Source organism: Oncorhynchus mykiss, chromosome 26 (genome assembly GCF_013265735.2).
Source record: "Oncorhynchus mykiss isolate Arlee chromosome 26, USDA_OmykA_1.1, whole genome shotgun sequence".
NCBI classification, from domain to species: Eukaryota; Metazoa; Chordata; class Actinopteri; order Salmoniformes; family Salmonidae; genus Oncorhynchus; species Oncorhynchus mykiss.
The window spans coordinates 47,449,180-47,468,405 of record NC_048590.1 but is presented as its reverse complement, the minus strand read 5'-3'; the positions used below and the strand labels follow the sequence as shown (position 1 = coordinate 47,468,405).

The 19,226-nt window shown below is 43.7% G+C and overlaps 1 protein-coding gene across 3 annotated transcripts in view; it reads left to right on the top strand.

The window, feature by feature from the left end:
* LOC110506948 (zinc finger protein 609) overlaps window positions 1–19,226 on the top strand; it is a 96,270-nt gene that overhangs the window by 29,708 nt on the left and 47,336 nt on the right. The gene's annotated exons all lie outside the window — the stretch shown is intronic.

Sequence of the window (19,226 nt, the reverse complement as noted above, 5' to 3'; positions counted from 1 at the left end):
AACAGTCGGTCACAAATGTCTACCCTCAAGATGTCTATATTTAACCAGCAATTTGCAAAAATGGTTCAGTTTGCTGTCAGCTAGCACAGTTCTCTCTAGTCCTTTTCCAAAAGGGTACAGGTGTGAGAATTTACATTACTGCCAAGAACGTCTCACCAAATGTTTGTGCGGTGGCCTCAATGTACCATTACAAAAGGAGCTTTTAGCTCAGGGCTATTTTTTGTCTGGTTGTCGTATTCCTGGTGTCCAATGTCACTTTACTGTGGCTGGGATTAAAGCCACGCCAGAACAGTGACTCTAGTTGTAGCAGAGCCATTCCCAGAGCTGGTTTTGCCTCAGGAACAAGGTTCCTCCCCATCCCCCACGGTCAGACCAGAGGCCTCGTCAGGGAATGGGAAAGCTGCGGCCCACTGAGTTTATAGTGCTGTCGGACACTGTTCCAGGAAATCCTTGTCAAGAGCCTTGAGAGACCCTTGTGTGGAAATATTTAATATTGGAACCCAGTCCTCGCTGGTCATAAACTGTCTCTGTAGACATTTAGCAGGCTCCTTGACCTGGAGAAGCACGGGCTTGATTTGTGCCCTCTTGTTCCGTGCTGAAGGCTCCTGAGAGCACTGAAAGATCTGCTTTTGTACACAAGAGAAGACGTTTACTTCCAGCTAGGTTTACATGGAATAAAACAAACTCTCACCGTCATCACAAGGACTACGATGTATTTCTGAAAGACAACACCATTGTCTTAAAGAAGAGTTGAGATGTGTTAGGCCTTCCGTACATTCTGCCTTCTATTTGCTGTTGCTCATAACCTAGAACGGTTTGGAGCAGTCTATTTAAGTTAACCACTGTTGGCCTAATCATGGTAACCATTTTAATCATGGATCTTTTGAAAATGGATAACTGTCGGCCTGTGCCTGTTCTGTAACCTACTTTTTAAATTGTTTTTGTAACATATGGGGTCTTTGTCAATAGGGGGATGTGCCTGTTTTTAATTTGCTCCTGAAGGTGTCGCAATAAAATGTTGACTTTGACAAAGCTTGTGGAGGAGCCTATAAACCTCGCTGCACCGTGCTGGGAGGCCACATGCTATTTTGTTCCTCCTCTATTGGGATAACAAGGATACTTTTCTGGGAATGGCAGCACTGTAGCCTGAGCCTTCATGCTGAAATAATGTCACTATCAATGTCCATTGTGATCATTTCACATTTTATTTGATTTTTTCATTATTCGTGATGTTCTGATATCTAAAAGAAGCATACAGTTATTTTCTTTCCTAATGAGCGATAAACTGGGGACCACCTCAGAGGCTAGATTGTAGATTAGATTAATGTATAGCAAAGGAAATGGACGAGTAGGCTTATAATAATCGTGAATGAGCCTGTGAATTGATCTGTGTTCATATGGTTTGAGTTGCATTGTTGAATGCCCTCATGTTTTCCTCAGGTACCATAGGCTATTTGTGTTAAAACTAGAGGTCGACCGATTAATCGGAATGGCTGATTTAATTTGGGCCGATTTTTTTCAAGTTTTCATAACAATCGGTAATCGGCATTTTTGGACGCCGATTACATTGCACTCCACAAGGAGACTGCGTGGCAGGCTGACCACCTGTTACACGAGTGCAGCAAGGAGCCAAGGTAAATTGCTAGCTAGCATTAAACTGATTTGTTTTTTAAGATAAATCTTAACAATCACTAGTTAACTACACATGGTTGATGATATTACTAGTTTATCTAGCTTGTCCTGTGCATATAATCAATGCGGGTTTTTTTAACCTGCGTATTTAGTTAATATTGCCTGCTAACATGAATTTCTTTTAACTAGGGATATATATATATAGTGCTTGCACAGAACGCAAGAGAAGTGACAGTCAGGGTATATGCAGCAGTTTGGGCCGCCTGGCTCATTGCGAACTGTGTGAAGACCATTTCTTCCTAACAAATTTGCCAGAAGTGTACATTATTATGACATAACATTGAAGGTTGTGCAATGTAACAGCAATATTTAGACTTAGGGTTGCCGCCCGTTCGGTAATATATGGAACCGTTCTGTATTTCACTGAAAGAATTAAACGTTTTGTTTTCGAAATGATAGTTTATGAATTTCCGGATTTGACCATATTAATGACCTAAGGCTCGTATTTCTGTTTGTTTATTATATTCTTATTAAGTCTATGATTTGATACAGCAGTCTGACTCATGTTAAAAGGAACCACCAGCTTTCATATGTTCTCATGTTCTGAGCAATGAACATAAACGTTAGCTTTCTTACATGGCACATATTGCACTTTTACTTTCTTCTCCAACACTGTGTTTTTGCATGATTTTAAACCAAATTGAACATGTTTCATAATTTATTTTAAACTAAATTGAGTTTATTTATGTATTATATTAAGTTAAAAATAAGTGTTCATTCAGTATTGTTGTAATTGTCTTCATTACAAATATATATATTTAAAACAATCGGCAGATTAGTCGGTATCACCTTTTTTTGGTCCTCCAATAATCGGTATCGGCGTTGAAAAATCATAATCGGCCGACCTCTAGTTAAAACATGAGCTTTCGCTGTGTACACCTAGCAGCAATATCCTCATAGAAAATGTATGGGGAGGATGGCTTCAAGGTCGCAGAACATCTTTGGCTCGTCCTGCAAAAGTGATCACAGTTCTGAGAAACAAAGCCCTTTCATGTTTTGTCTCTCTCCGCCCTCCTCTGTCTCCCAAGCTTTGTACAAGGCTAGGCATGTGCGTGTGTCTGGATCAGTGTGCTGTCAGGGAAGCATGTGGGGGGAAGGGAGAGAGGCTAACCCGCGCTGCTAATTCAGCTCATGAAAGACTTATGCAGTGAGAGCAGCTGTCTTCCATTGTCAGCCAGCAAATTTCCAACGCGCCTCATTTCGCCTATCAATGCGGGAGTAGCAGGAAAGCCGGGGGTGGGGGGACAGAGGGAAACAAACAAACAAAGAACACGAGAGGGGGGAGAAGGCCAAGATTTTAGATTTTGATGGTCTGGAGTCGATGTATTTTCTCTGCTTAGGGGTGGGGAGGATGTGGAGTTGGGTCAGCGGTCTAGTAATAAACCATCCATCTATTCATACGCCAGCTACACAAGGAAAAAGGGCTCTGCTGTTATGAGGGAAGAGGGCACATGATGGGTAGAGGAGTGAGGGAAATGGGGGGGGGGGGGGGGGGGGGGGCGCAACTGGGGTTAAGGAAGGGGGAGGGGAGGACAGCCTTATGAATGGATCACCACTAGCGGAGTTGCCAATAACCGGATGGTGTTTCTTTTACGCCAGCTACGTTAGGTTATGAATGGATAAAGTCTTTAACCCCCTACACATTGAATGGTTTGTCTGCTCAGCTTCAGCTGCACGGGGCTGGTGGAATGACAGGGAGAGGCTGGCTGGAAGGGCTGCTCTATTAAGACCGACACAGTTCCAGGGTTCTTGAATCCTCGAGGCATTTGGTCTGATTAGCAGAACAAAACCCACACAGTGGGGAGGAGCAGACGTGGCTTTCCTCTGGCCTGGAATGTTCTGCCTGTGAGCGAAAGCTGGCACAGTGTCTGTTACAGAGTCACTCTTGTTGTACTGTGTGTTTCAGGATTGTTGCCTGTTTTCAAAGGGTTTGGCTTAGTGCATTCTGTGGTGTGTCAATAATTTAGACCTAGGCTGTACGATACATGAAAGTGTCTTCCCCAGGCCTTAACTCATTTAGCACTTTGTCATTTTGTTCAAAGTGTTAACTGCATTATGAAACCACTCACTGTTGGACAAGCTTCCTCCACAAGGAGACATTCATGACTCGACTACTCATGGAAAAACTATTTTCAGCTTGAAAGAAATGTAGATTTGTGCATACTGTAGTTGTTGGTGAGGCAACTCTCTTCAAAAAAGGTTTAGCTAGGGCTTTCAACGTAGGAATGTGAAACCCCCCATTGAGTTCCTCTTTATGGAGGAAAGTTCTTTGCACAGAAGTGCAGTGGGAGAGGAGGAGGAGGACTAGAGGCAGCTTCTAGAAGACAGGGAGATAAAAGAGAGATTGATGTCTGTGTGCTGCGAACCTGCGGCTGCCATTAGTAATCTTGTCGTTTTGCCTTCCCACTTCGCGTTAGAAAAAAATAATGATTTTAGAGGTTTCTACTTCTACTCTGAGGGGTTCATTATGGATAAACCAGAGGATTGCCTTTGAACAGCCAATTTACAGGGCTAGTTTTAGCCTGGTTTGGTTCAGAACTTACATAGTACATTGGAAATCACCCAAGTTTCTGCTTGTTGTTTTAAAAAAAAGCCCCTATGTTGGCCACTAATTGAAAAATACCCTAATCCCTTGGAAATCTTATTTCCACTTAAAGCCTCCTGCGTCAATTGAATGCTCATCCTAAGCATTCGTTGAGACTGGCTGGGATCTGCTCCTCCGCTGTATGCTGCATACTGTACTGTATACTGCATTCTAATGGGTGTGCTGTGTCCAGTGGCCAAAGCATGCCTGCTATTTGCTTGTGTGGTTAGCCTAATTAGTCAGTTAAATCGAGTGAGTCAGAATGAAACGCTGGCATTCATTTCTATTTTTCACCCTGTTTCTCAAGCTACTTTTATAGGCTTGAAATGCAAGTGGGAGTTTACAGGTCAGCCTGTTGTTCAACCTGAGGAGTCGTTCCCCATTCCTTTCCCTTGTAGCGAGTAATTTTACTGCAGATTGAAAGAGTCTGGTTACAAATAGGATTATCTTCATAAAGGTAGGCAAAATATCCAGTTCTGCGCTCATCTTGAAAGAGAGGCTTTGGTATTTTGTTGGTGACTGAGGCTCCATTCTACCCTGCACTCTTAGGAATATTCCAAAACCTGTGTCTCATTGCTTCATAAGAACCAGGGTAGCAAGGTGTCAGGACTTCACATTTCACCCTGGTACTGAAATCACTACCATCATTTAAAAACTAGACTCTGCATGGTTAATGCCAGCTGCTCAATACAATAAGGGTAGCTGTGAAGTCTAGCCTAATGCCTTTCTTTTCCTCTTGCCATTGGGCCTCTGTACCTTAGCAACTGTACCTTAGCAACGCTCTCTTACCAATATACACCATTCTGTTTTCACATTGAAATACCGGTGAACCAACATAGGAGAAAGACCGAGACATTCTCCATATTTGCAACATGGACTTAGCCCTGTAACTGAGACTGTTTGCCTTGTTATCCCATAGGCTTTTTCAAACATACTAATGAAAGTACACTTGCAGTGTACTGTCCTACTGTTACCTTCAGGAAATTGCTGAAGAACTGTTTATGTCAGCAAGGTGGGTTACATTTCTGGGCAAATGGGTTCAGTCTGGCTGGGCTGGTTCCGGCTCTATACATTTTAAATATGTCCAACTAGGGACGATCAAGTACAATTTTAGATGTGGTTTAGCAAAATAGCTAACGTTAGCATTCACCATTTGGTGGAGCTAATTAAAAAAAACGACAAAATAATGTGCAAATAATACTTTATGTGAAACAAATAGGGAAAATCATATGGAAGTGTTTCTTCAGGAAAAAACACTGATCTTTTCACAACTAGTGAAAGTTCGTCAATATATTCAGGTTAGGTTAGTTGACCTTGGAATTCTATGGAATAAAGGCTTGTTCTGTGTTAGAAACAGACCATGAGTAGGCATTTGGAAGACCCTCTCTCTCTTGCTGTCATTTATCACCAGACTCTTCATGCTCCAACCACAATTTCTTCTATGTTAAACCACTACTCCATCGCATTACTCAAACCCTATTTAACTCCAACCACAATGCCTAGCCACATTGTTTTCATCGAGGCCTTGTAGACTATATCTGCATAATCCTCTAAAATACTTTGTCGGTGTAATTGTTACTAGACATGTTGGTCACTGTGGGCTTTTTGAAATGCCAAATAAACCTGTGTTTCAAATCAAATTGTATTAGTCTCATGCGCCGAATACAACAGGTGTAGGTAGACCTTACAGTGAAATGCTTACTTACGAGCTCCTAACCAACAGTGCAGTTTCGGATAAAAGTAACGGATACAAGTAACAAGTAATTAGAGGAGTAGTAAAAAAATAACAATATATACAGGGGGGTGCCGGTACAGAGTCAGGGGCGGGCAGGCAGTCAATGTGAATCGTCTGGGTAGCCATTTGACTAGATGTTCAGGAGTCTTATGGCTTTGGGGTAGAAGCTGTTTAGAAGCCTCTTGGACCTAGACTTCGTGCTCCGGTACCGCTTGCCGTGTGGTAGCAGGTAGAACAGTCTATGACTAGGGTGGCTGGAGACTTTGACAATTTTTAGAGCCTTCCTCTGACACCGCCTGGTATAGAGGTCCTGGATGGCAGGAAGCTTAGCCCCAGTGATGTACTGGGCCGTAGACACTACCCTCTGTAGTGCCTTATGGTCAGAGGCCAAGCAGTTGCCATACCAGGCAGTGATGCAATCAGTCAGAACGTTCTCGATGGTGCAGCTGTAGAACCTTTTGAGGATCTGAGGACCCATGCCAAATCTTTTAAGTCTCCTGAGGGGAATAGGCGTTGTCGTGCCCTCTTCACAACTGCCATGGTGTGCTTGGACCATGTTAGTTTGTTGGTGATGTGGACACCAAGGATCTTGAAGCTCTCAACCTGCTCCACTACAGCCCGTCGATGAGAATGGGGGGCGTGCTCTGTCCTCTTTTTCCTGTAGTCCACAATCATCTCCTTTGTCTTGATCACGTTGAGGGAGAGGTTGTTGTACTGGCACCACATGGCCAGGTCTCTGAACTCCCTATAGGCTGTCTCGTTGTTGTTGGTGACCATGCCTACCACTGTTGTCATCGGCAATGTAATGATGGTGTTGGAGTCGTGCCTGGCTGTGCAGTCATGAGTGAACAGGGAGTACAGGAGGGGGCTGAGCACGCACCCCTGAGGGGCCCCTGTGTTGAGGATCAGCGTGACGAATGTGTGGTTACCTACCCTTACCACCTGGGGGTGGCCCGCCAGGAAGTCCAGGATCCAGTTGCAGAGGGAGGTGTTTAATCCCAGGGTCCTTAGCTTATTGATCAGCTTTGAGGGCACAATGGTGTTGAATGCTGAGCTGTAGTCAATGCACAGCATTCTCACATAGGTGTTCCTTTTGTCCAGGTGGAAAAGGGCAGTGTGGAGTGCAATATAGACTGCATTATCTCTGGATCTGTTGGGGTGGTATGCAAATTGGAGTGAATCTAGGGTTTCTCGGATGATGGTGTTGTGAGCCATGGCCAGCCTTTCAAAGCACTTCATGGCTACAGACGTGAGTGCTACGGGTCTGTAGTCATACAGGCAGGTTACCTTAGTGTTCTTGGGCACAGGCACCATGGTGGTCTGCTTGAAACATGTTGGTGTTACAGACTCGGACAGGGAGAGGTTTAAAATTTCTGTGTAGACACTTGCTAGTTAGTCAGCGCATGTTTGCAGTACACATCCTGGTAATCCGTCTGGCCCTGCGTCCCTGTGAATGTTGACCTGTCTAAAGGTCTTACTCACATCGGCTACGGAGAGTGTGACCACACAGTCTTCCGGTACAGCTGGTGCTCTCATGCATGTTTCAGTGTTATTTGCCTCGAAGCGAGCATATAAGTTATTTAGCTCGTATGGTAGGCTCGTGTCACTGGGCAGCTCTTGGCTGTGCTTCCCTTTGTAGTCTGTAATGGTTTGCAGGCCCTGCCACACCCGATGCGCGTCAGAGCCGGTGTAGTACGACTCGATCTTTGTCCTGTATTGATGCATTGCTTGTTTGATGGTTCATCGGAGAGGCATAGTGGGATTTCTTATAAGCTTCCGGGTTAGAGTCCCGCTCCTTGAAAGCGGTAGCTCTAACCTTTAGCTCAGTGCGGATGCTGCCTCTAATCCATGGTTTTTGGATTGGGTATGTACGTACGGTCACTGTGGGGATGATGTCATCGATGCACTTATTGATGACGCCAATGACAGATGTGGTGTACTCCTCAATGCCATTGGAGGAATCCTGTAACATATTCCAGTCTGCCAGCAAAACAGTCCTGTAGCTTAGCATCTGCTTCATCTGACCACTTTTTTATTGATCTAGTCACTGGTGCTTCCTGCTTTAATTTTTCCTTGTAGGTGGTCTAGAATGGTTTTTGCTCTGGTTGCACATTTAACATGTTGATAGAAATTAGGTAAAACTGATTTATGTTTCACCTGCATTAAAGTCCCCAGCTACTATGAGCGCCGCCTCTGGGTGAGCGTTTTCTTGTTTGATTATGGCGGAATACAGCTCATTCAATGCTATCTTGGTGCCAGTGTCTGACTGTGGTGGTATGTAAACAGCTACAAAGAATATAGACAAACTCTCTCTGTAGGTAATGTGGTCTGCAGCTTTTCATGAGTAACTCTACCTCGGGCGAGCAATGGCTCGAGACTTCCTTAGGTATTGTGCACCAGCTGTTATTTAGAAAAATACATAGACCACCGCCCCTTGTCTTACCAGACACCACTGGTCTATTCTGCCGGTACATGGAAACCCTAGGAAGTGCAACCTCATCCGTATCTCAATGCATATTCGGTAGGCCAAGCTTTGAAAAACTACAAACCTCAGATGTCCCACTTCCTGGTTGGATTTTTCTCAGGTTTTCGCCTGCCATATGAGTTCTGTTATACTCACAGACATCATTCAAACAGTTTTAGAAACTTCAGTAGTTTCTATCCAATACTAATAATAATATTAGTGGCGGCAGGGTAGCCTAGTGGTTAGAGCATTGGACTAGTAACCGGAAGGTTGCAAGTTCAAACACCCGAGCTGACAAGGTACAAATCTGTCGTTCTGCCCTTGAACAGGCAGTTAACCCACTGTTCCTAAGCCGTCATTGAAAATAAGAATTTGTTCTTAACTGACTTGCCTAGTTAAATAAAGGTAAAATAAAAAAAAAAAAATATGCATATATTAGCATCTGGCACAGAGTAGGAGGCAGTTCACTCTAGGCACGCTATTCATCCAAAAGTGAAAATGCTGCCCCCTATCCCAAAAATGTTAAAATAGTCAGAATTAATGTAAGAAATCTCTCATTCATTTTGAAGTTTTTGCAGAGGAGATCTTAATCACACAATTTTACATCTAAGATGTTTGATGCAGTATTTCTCAATGAAGAAAAACTGTGCATGAAAACGAGTCGTTTCTCGTTGACCAATCACGGACGAAGGGGCGTAGACTTCGGCTTGCCTCCAGAAAAAATGCTGTGTGCCCCCCACAAAAAAACAACTCACAGAAGTCCAAAACTAACATCACAAAATGTAGTCATAATATATGCACAAACTCTTCTGAAATGATTCTGCTGGGAAGCATGCGGACACCTGTAGAGAAGTCACTCACCTCAAGCAGCACTTCTGTAATTGTTTGAAGAATGTCTTCTCAGAAATCACACTCAGATGAAATATGTCTCTCTAAAATTAGATAACAAACAAACCGCAGACCAACAAGTGATGGTCGTGGGCCTTTCATTACACCATGCAGAACATTTAACAGTCAATGTTTTGACTGTAGATAATCTGTCATAATGTAGGATTATCAATTTGTGGGAATTGTGGTTACTTATGTTTTTCGGTAGTAACCCTAAAGAATTGTAGGTCCATTGTTGCGATATAGTCTAGGCCTAGACTTTGTCAGGGAGACTTTGGTTTGTCCCACCTGCTCCTTCCTCTGGTTTCTCAGTTGCAGATAACGCCCATATAATGTGCTGTTATGACCATGAGTCGGTCCTGTGAAAACGCCTCCACACCAAGGTTAGTCCATAGAGCAAGTCTTTTATATCAGGTTGTCTTCAGTCTAGTAGATTAACTATCGTTCTAAACACAATGTAATCATCTGCCATCTATCTAAACAAGGCAAAAATGACTTGTTTTCTTTACAGAAGATCATTTCACAAAACAACACATTTCTCCATCTGGTGTGTATGTGTCAATAAAACGTGTGTGTGTGTGTGTGTGTGTGTGTGTGTGTGTGTGTGTGTGTGTGTGTGTGTGTGTGTGTGTGAGAGAGTTGGGAAGTGCGGATCTGAGATGAAAGGATTTTCTTTACCATTCTAATCCACGTAGACCACAAGGGCTTTGGGATTATTACCAGCCCCTTCTCTCTCCACTCATCTCTTAGAATACGGCGCCTTTCTAATTCACCCTAAAAAGGCTTTCAAAAGGGGATGATGATGCTGCTGATAGAAATGAAAGCGGGAACATGGCCGTCCTTGGGGAGCAATGTCTAACACTCATGATTATTTGTGGGAAGCTCGCACAGTGCACAGTATGGGATTTTTATTCTGAGAGACTGTAACTGTTGCTGCTCATATTGGAAACCTGAGCTACCACCCCATCCCCCACTCTGTTCCAACTGTAATAACATTAACCCACTGGCCTGCTAGTATGAAATGGAAGAGATTACACTGTTATACAATTGAATCGTTGTGTTCTGTTTCCAGTTGCCTGTTTTGTAAATGTGTGATCTGTGCAACGAGCCCACCACCCCCCAAAAAGTTTTTAGCTTTTTTATCAGATGGTACAATGATCTTACTACGAAGGCTCTCACTTTTTTAAAGCCTCTGCTAATTGGTTTAAAGGAATTAATTTGATTGGAGATCGTCTTGGGAGCTCTTTTGACGGAGAACAGGCTTGATTGAGCTCTGAGCTGCACAGTAGTCATGGCTACAAGGCTTGTCTTCAGAGTAGCACAGTAGAGCTGTTGTTGAAGAACATGGAGAGACCTTGTGTGTGAGGGAGGGGGGGGGGGGGCATACTATCCTGGTCTTTGGACAAAGGCCTCATCACCACAGAATCACTAAATCCTCACCCAAATCAAATGCTCCCAGATTAGATTGTTATTGGAGCATTAACGTCCCAGTCCTGTTGAAATCTATTTCCGTTCAGCACTGGTTGCTGCCAAGTTGTTCTAAGCCCTGCGACATGGAGCCATTGGCTTTGGCACAGTCCACCAGTCAGTTGGTGTTTACATGACATTTACATCTATTCAATTGGCACACACACTGCCATCATGGCCAAATTGGCTGAATGCATTAGAACAAGGCATGTCAAGAGAAGTAGCCTATAGATGCCTCATAATACTCATATAGTTACGAGGGACCGACAGGGAGGATGTATAAACTCACCGTAGACTGTAAACAACCTAGTCAAACACAGAGTTTGGAGTGCACGCTAAGTTTCAAGATATTTATTGCCGTACACGAGCCATAGCATGTTTACACAGCCCAGCTGAATCGTGGTCTCGTTTCTGTCAGCGTACAATTTGATGTTTGTCTTTCTGTGCAAGGCAAACAGTTTGAGGAAACTATTAAAGGGAGCCGTTATTATTTAAATATATCTTTATTCATAAGTGCTAGTCAAGCGACATTGACATCTCATACTAAACTTCATGATACATTTACATTAGCAGATTCTAAAAAGCAGCCAGTGGAAAAATTGTAAGTAATGGTATTTCTTTACAGTTGAGGTGAGAAGAAACCCTTTTGCGGGTCTGCTTTTCAGAAGACATCCTCAGCATATCGTACGTAGATCACAGGAGGCTGCTGAGGGGAGGACGGCTCATAATAAATGGCCAGAACAGAGCGAATGGAATGGCATTAAACACACGGTATACCATTCTACTTATTCCGCTCGAGCCATTACAACGAGCCCGTCCTCCCAAATGAAGGTGTCACCAACCTCCTGTGATCTATATTATTGATCTCTGTATGAATTACATTTAATATTTATGAATGAGTTACCACTTGAAAAGCACTAAATGCCATCAGTGAAAATGTAGCTCATCAAGTGGGACAGCGGTCTAAGGTACTGCATCTGGTTCGAGTTCAGCCTGTATCACAACCGTCTGTGATTGGGAGTCCCATATGGCAGCGCATAATTGTCCCAGCGTCGTCCGGGTTTGGTCGGGGTAGGCCGTCATTGAAAATAAGAATTTGTTAACTGACTTGCCTAGTTAAATAAAGATGAAATGTATAAAACATATCTCCTGCTTACTCCTCATCTAACCGTGGTTGTGTGCAAGTGGATTTGATGTTCTCAGGAAGGACAAGGTTAGATTTTTTCCCCCTCCTCACTGCTATTTTCTTCAGACGATAGTACCACATGCGTCAGTCACCCAGCCAATGAAGAGCTCTCTGATGAGCTCTCTGATGAATGCTGATGTGCTCAGTGGAGACTGCGGTGGAGTACCCTTGAATAAGCTGTCTTTACACTGTCTGTTATGGACATGAAAAGACTCCTTGTCAAAACACTCTTATCTCTTTGCTCCATCTCCCCTTGATGCCTTTTTCTTCCAGCCCCAACCTGACCATAAGATCTGGATCCTGATCCAGGACCCGATAGGAATGGATTCTACCAACTCATTCCAAATTCTTTCATCTTTGCCACACAGACGCAGCAGCCCATTTTTAATTAAACTACAGGGATATTTGTGATAATTACATATTTTTGGTTTCTCAGTATTCCCTGTGGTGTTTCTGGATTTGAAGGGATTTAGAAATTAAACCTGCCGTAGTTTCAACATTATAGAGAATGTGTACTATGATAACTCAATGTGCAGGATCAAATTGAGTGACTTTGGTCTGTGTGGTAACTTTGATCTGACATCCAGAATGTGTTGCCGCTGGGCTAGACTGCGTTCTTTTCTAAACAAACAAAGCATTTACTTATCCACATTATTTAGGAACGGTACACTCTATTTACAAAGCCTATGTATGAGAAAATAACACTCTGGATTGTCTGCTTAATGACTCAAATGTTAATGTCATAACGCTCCCAAAATGGCTTCTATGCTGTGTTTTCTGCAGAGCCCGGGAGATGATGAAAAGCCCCTGGATCAATAAAGGTGCAGTTAGAAGGGAATGAGTTCATTGGAGAGGCGGGGGACTTGCTCAGTCCTTGGATTATGCTGATCTCACACACACTGTTATGTTCTCCCATCTGGAGAACCAAGTTGTATTTAATCATATCAATTAGCTTTATGTCTTTTAAGAGAACGAGACGGCCTGCTGTGAAGTCTAGTCACTCGGGTCAAATGTAATCATTATGGCATTTTCCTAACATTAACATAGCTAATGCTAATAGCGGAGAAGTCATGGAATGTGTTAAACACCCTATAGGATGAACTGATAATACAGATCCTCATGCTCTGCTAGATGACCTGATAATACAGATCCTCGTGCTCTCTGCTAGATGACCTGATAATACAGATCCTCATGCGCTCTGCTAGATGACCCGATAATACAGATCCTCATGCTCTCTGCTAGATGACCCGATAATACAGATCCTCATGCTAGATGACCTGATAATGCAGATCCTCATGCGCTCTGCTAGATGACCCGATAATACAGATCCTCATGCTCTCTGCTAGATGACCCGATAATACAGATCCTCATGCTCTCTGCTAGATGACCCGATAATACAGATCCTCATGCTCTCTGCTAGATGACCCGATAATACAGATCCTCATGCTCTCTGCTAGATGACCCAATAATACAGATCCTCATGCTCTCTGCTAGATGACCCGATAATACAGATCCTCATGCTCTCTGCTAGATGACCCGATAATACAGATCCTCATGCTCTCTGCTAGATGACCTGATAATACCAGATCCTCATGCTCTCTGCTAGATGACCTGATAATACAGATCCTCATGCTCTCTGCTAGATGACCTGATAATACAGATCCTCATGCTCTCTGCTAGATGACCCGATAATACAGATCCTCATGCTCTCTGCTAGATGACCCGATAATACAGATCCTCATGCTCTCTGCTAGATGACCTGATAATACAGATCCTCATGCTCTCTGCTAGATGACCCGATAATACAGATCCTCATGCTCTCTGCTAGATGACCTGATAATACAGATCCTCATGCTCTCTGCTAGATGACCTGATAATACAGATCCTCATGCTCTCTGCTAGATGACCTGATAATACAGATCCTCATGCTCTCTGCTAGATGACCCGATAATACAGATCCTCATGCTCTCTGCTAGATGACCCGATAATACAGATCCTCATGCTCTCTGCTAGATGACCCGATAATACAGATCCTCATGCTCTCTGCTAGATGACCCGATAATACAGATCCTCATGCTCTCTGCTAGATGACCTGATAATACAGATCCTCATGCTCTCTGCTAGATGACCTGATAATACAGATCCTCATGCTCTCTGCTAGATGACCTGATAATACAGATCCTCATGCTCTCTGCTAGATGACCTGATAATACAGATCCTCATGCTCTCTGCTAGATCAGCTGCTCTTGGTGTTGACCTCTGAGAATAGCCTCTGCTTGTTTTCCTCCGCCTCTGTTCTGATAGAATACAGTAGAACCGGAGTTGTTGACGTCAGACATTGGGTGGATTGTTATGCACACTGGAAGCACAACCCACTCTGGTCTTTAGTTGAAGCGTTGATATAGGTCTTAAGGCAGAATTCTCGCTCCTCCCTTTGCAGGTTTGTGCCAGTAAGGACTTGGTGCCAGCCCCTTCACTCACTGAGAGATTGGTTCATGCAGTTTGACCATGCTCCCTGCTGTAACCTCAATGGCCGTGACGGTATCAGCTGTGCCCGTGGACAGCAGCTGTAGAGGGGGGAATACTAGCAGGCAGCTGCCCTCCCCGTTTTCTTTTTATCCGAGCATTAGCAGATTAGGCACTGGAACTAACGAGGTCATCAAACTATGATGGCTGTGCAGACTTCTGGGACTGTCGAGGGGGGAGTTAGAGCTGTATTTTCAGGGGTAATTTACTTCATTTTTCTCTCCTTGACACCTCCCACTGACTCCACTGTTCCTTAATGATTTGAATGGCATGTAGGTGTCATTTGTTTAGTGTGATCCCTTATTAGTGGCCGCTCGCTGTGGTCGACCCACACGTCTCTCTGCACGTCCTACCAGTGGCCGCTCGCTGTGGTCGACCCACACGTCTCTCTGCACGTCCTACCAGTGGCCGCTCGCTGTGGTCGACCCACACGTCTCTCTGCACGTCCTACCAGTGGCCGCTCGCTGTGGTCGACCCACACGTTTCTCTGCACATCCTACCAGTGGCCGCTCGCTGTGGTCGACCCACACGTCTCTCTGCACGTCTTCTGATTAAGAAAGTGTCTTGGGGATTTCGGGTGCCTCCGTCTGGGATCACAGCTGTGCCCTTATCGTTTATTGTTACACCGTAGTCCATAGTATCTCCCTGAAAAACCTTGACAGGAAGATTACACTAGGCTAGATTTAGGAGCAACATGGTTTGTCAGATTCGGCGTGGCTTTATTGGCACATGAATTCACACCCACCTGCCCCTTCCCTTCCTCCGCCATGTTTCTACCTCCTCCATGTAGAACAGTACTAGTAGTAGGCAGTAGCCTGTTTAATCAGTATGGAATGATGCTTGCAGCAGACTACCACCTACTGTGATTCTGCTCATTACTCTACGGCACATGTGTCAAACACATTCCACGGAGTGCCGAGTGTATGTCGGTTTTCACTCCACCCTTGTACTTGATTTATGATTTAAGGTCACTAATTAGTAAGGAACTCCCGTCATCTGGTTGTCCAGGTCTTAATTGTGGAATGAGTTTGACACCACTGCTCTATGGCCTTTGGTGCAGTGTGTGTGTTTCTACTATATCTTGTAATGCCATAGCCCAGGAACTGCTCTTTGCAGTATAGTGCACATCACCATCCATCAAGCTTGAGGCCTAGACATGGCTCAATAAGAACCGTTGTGAGACGCCCAACAGAAGAGGTTCGTCAGAGAAACAGGATACAGTCTGTGTGAGAGAACAGGGGGCTGTTAGTGTGTCTATCCTGTCTGCAGACAGGGATCAACCCCCATACGAAAGGTCGTAGTTCACTCCCAGCTCATCTGCCCATCTGTCTGCCCTGTAGAAGACCCCACTGGCTTTTTTTTTGTTTTTTCAGTCAACAAACAATTGTCTGCGGATAATATTGTAGCTGTAGCCATGGCTCCTGAAACAGCCTCCAGAATTATACATGTATTTTTACATCACAATGTAGTAAGGTTATGGGACTGCAATTTCGGTTGATGGGTGATTACATTTTTGTTATCAGATTTCTTTTCGAAAGCAAATTTTATTTTTAACCGTTGTCTAGAAATGCAACCAAACTTCTGAAAGCATCGATGCTCAACTGAAGGATAGGGTTTTGTAGTTCCTGTGGTTGGATGACGCACCACCCACAGAGTAGCATCTGCACAAAGGAAACAGGCAAATGCAGAACATCTCTCTAAATAGTGTTGTGGTTGTGGTCTCTGGTGTAATCTCACAGGCTGCATAACAACTTGTTTTCCTTGTTTTAATATGCGGGCTAGTAAAATGTCTATTGTGTTCTAGCAGTTCACTACCTCGTAGGATCCATCCAGTAGTGACTTGAAGGCCAACCGCTTACTGTTGTAATTTGACCGTACAAAACCCTTCAGGCGTTTAGCCTTTAGTCTTCGCTTCAAAGAAGAACCTCATACAGGCTCGAGTGTTGTGTGAAAGCCTCCAATAACATGGGGGGTGGGGGGGAGAAACTATGACGTTACCAATTTGGGGGTTTGGTTCTCGTATTTGAATAAATACCGGGGTCGTGTTAATGCAGACCTCTGCGTTTTTCAAATAAATATATATATATATTTTTTTTAAACGCATAAGAAAGGATGCGTTTTATAAATGCAGATCTAAAATGCTTATTGTAATTTCTGCTGTCACCAGACTCATTTTGTGCTTCAGTAGAACGGCATTCTATCAGCAGACAGCGCTCTGACTGGTGTAGTCTACTTTTCTCTGGTACTTTTCTCAGTGTAGTCTACCTTTCTCTGGTACTTTTCTCAGTGTAGTCTACCTTTCTCTGGTACTTTTCTCAGTGTAGTCTACCTTTCTCTGGTACTTTTCTCAGTGTAGTCTACCTTTCTCTGGTACTTTTCTCAGTGTAGTCTACTTTTCTCTGGTACTTTTCTCAGTGTAGTCTACTTTTCTCTGGTACTTTTCTCAGTGTAGTCTACCTTTCTCTGGTACTTTTCTCAGTGTAGTTTACTTTTCTCTAATAAAATGCCAGATTAACTTCAAGCAAAACATTAGGAAATGTAGCTGGCTGCATTCTTTCTATAATAAACATTTAGCAATATGGTGGACATGCATCGTTTTAGCAAAAAAGAGCTTGATTTTTCATTGTCATCCCATTTACTTGTGTTGCACTTTTGTTGTCATCTGAAGAAAATGTATGTATTTTATGCCGACTGTGTTGCAGGAAAACTATAGTTCCACTCCCCTGATCACTCTATTGAAGCAAAAAACTATTGACTTTATATATAAAACGCAGGTGAAAATGTTTAAAACGCAGATTTTGTGACGGTCTGCGTTTTGACAATGGAGATTTCTGAACTCATAACATTACCTCTGGAATACAGCAGACTATGCTTAGCAAATAGCGAGTAGCCTATACGAACAACTGTATCAGTTTTCTGTTATGGGATTGTACTCATTTCCTACTAGAGATTTATCATGTCATACTATTTGCAGATGAAATAGTTGCATAATGCACAAATGAGTAAACATAAGCCTAGCGTTAGCAAATTACCCATAAAGCATGCATGTTTTTCAGCTTCTTGTCTACACATTGGCTATCCCAATCACCTTTTTGTAGTCCTGGAATGATAGGGGTGTGTTTGGGTGGGATTTCATCCTGCTGAGCAGTGGATGGCGGCTTCCTGGTTTGTTGTCAGGTTTTTCCCTTTGGTGTGAGAAGGTTTATGACTATAGAGAGGGCGGGAAGACAGAATCCTTCCAGGCTCAGCACAGCTTATCTGGATTTCTGCTCCCAGCCTCTCTCTCTCTCTGTCTCTCTCTCTCTCTCTCTCTCTCTCTCTCTCTCTCTCTCTCTCTCTCTCTCTCTCTCTCTCTCTCTCTCTCTCTCTCTCTCTCTCTCTCTCTCTCTGAGCTTGAGTGGGTGACCTTGACAAGAATGTGGCTTATTATTGTAATCGATGCCGTTGTTTTGTAATGACTTTCTGTCAGAGTGGGAGGCTGGGCATGGGGGAGGGAATATCCAGTATTTTCCACCACACAGATGGGACTTTGTTGGAACAGGTCAGGGTAGTATTGACATTTGTGTTTCTTATAACAAGGCCAGACTCAATTCATTGGATATTCACAGTAAATATTTAGTTGATAATGAAAAAGAGCTGTAATGATATTGGTATCTCAATATGTTTTCCATGGTAAAAAGGAAAACCCGAAGCAACACTTTGGTCCTTTTAAAAACCTGCTATATGTTAAATGTGTGCTATAGCCTGGAAAATAAATACATGTGACTCTGGAAGACAACATAATTACGTTTGTTTTCAGCATTAGGGTTGTTTCCCTAAATAGAGTAAATCCACTTGGCGTTTTGTTTCCTTGCCATGATACTAAGGAGTATTGAGATACTGGTATCGTCCCGGCCCTATAACCAAGGCTGCCCAGCAGCATAATCACATTGTTCTCTGTTGTTTAACTACCAGTAGCACTATGAATGGAACTCCACACTGCCAAGCTTGCGAACTAGGCAAGGGAAATACTTCCTCTTTCTCTTACAGCAGTGGGGGAGTAAATGGTTGCAGGCAATTTCCCACGCAGTCATCCACCACCTTGTTCTGCAGCAGTACATAGTTGCTACTAAGGGAAGAAGGAGGCCTTCTCTGCTTCCAGTCTTCACAATAAATCCTCTGACTCCAGCCTACCACACCATACTCCAGTCCTGCCCAACCCCCCACCCTGAAAGCTAGCAAACAATACCAGGCACAGCCAGCTGCGCCGGAGGAAAGTGGGAGGTTTGGGGGGCAGGGTCAAGCTGGATCTAACTTTGACAAGAGAATAGTGTACCAAAACACCTGCTGGGTGCAAGCCAGCCAACCAGCCAGCCAGACACATCTCAGAGCTGAGGAGGTACAGCTGCAGTCCACCTCCCTGAAAATGAGTTTACGTTAGCAAATTAGAATGAGCTTTCCCCAAGCGGTGCGAGTTAGTCTATTGCCAGGATGCTGTTGTGGCTAAGGGAGAAAGACGGTCACCTCATGGAACTGAGGTCTTGCTCTCTTAGCTACTGATCGGTGCATTAGAGTCAGGTAGGGAGATATGAACGTCAAGCACATTTTACCTCCGTAGTTGGAATTGATGTTTGATTGGCGTGATCAAACTAGGTCTTTTCTGGAGAAATAGTTATCATGGCAGTTTATATTTGTAATGTTTTCT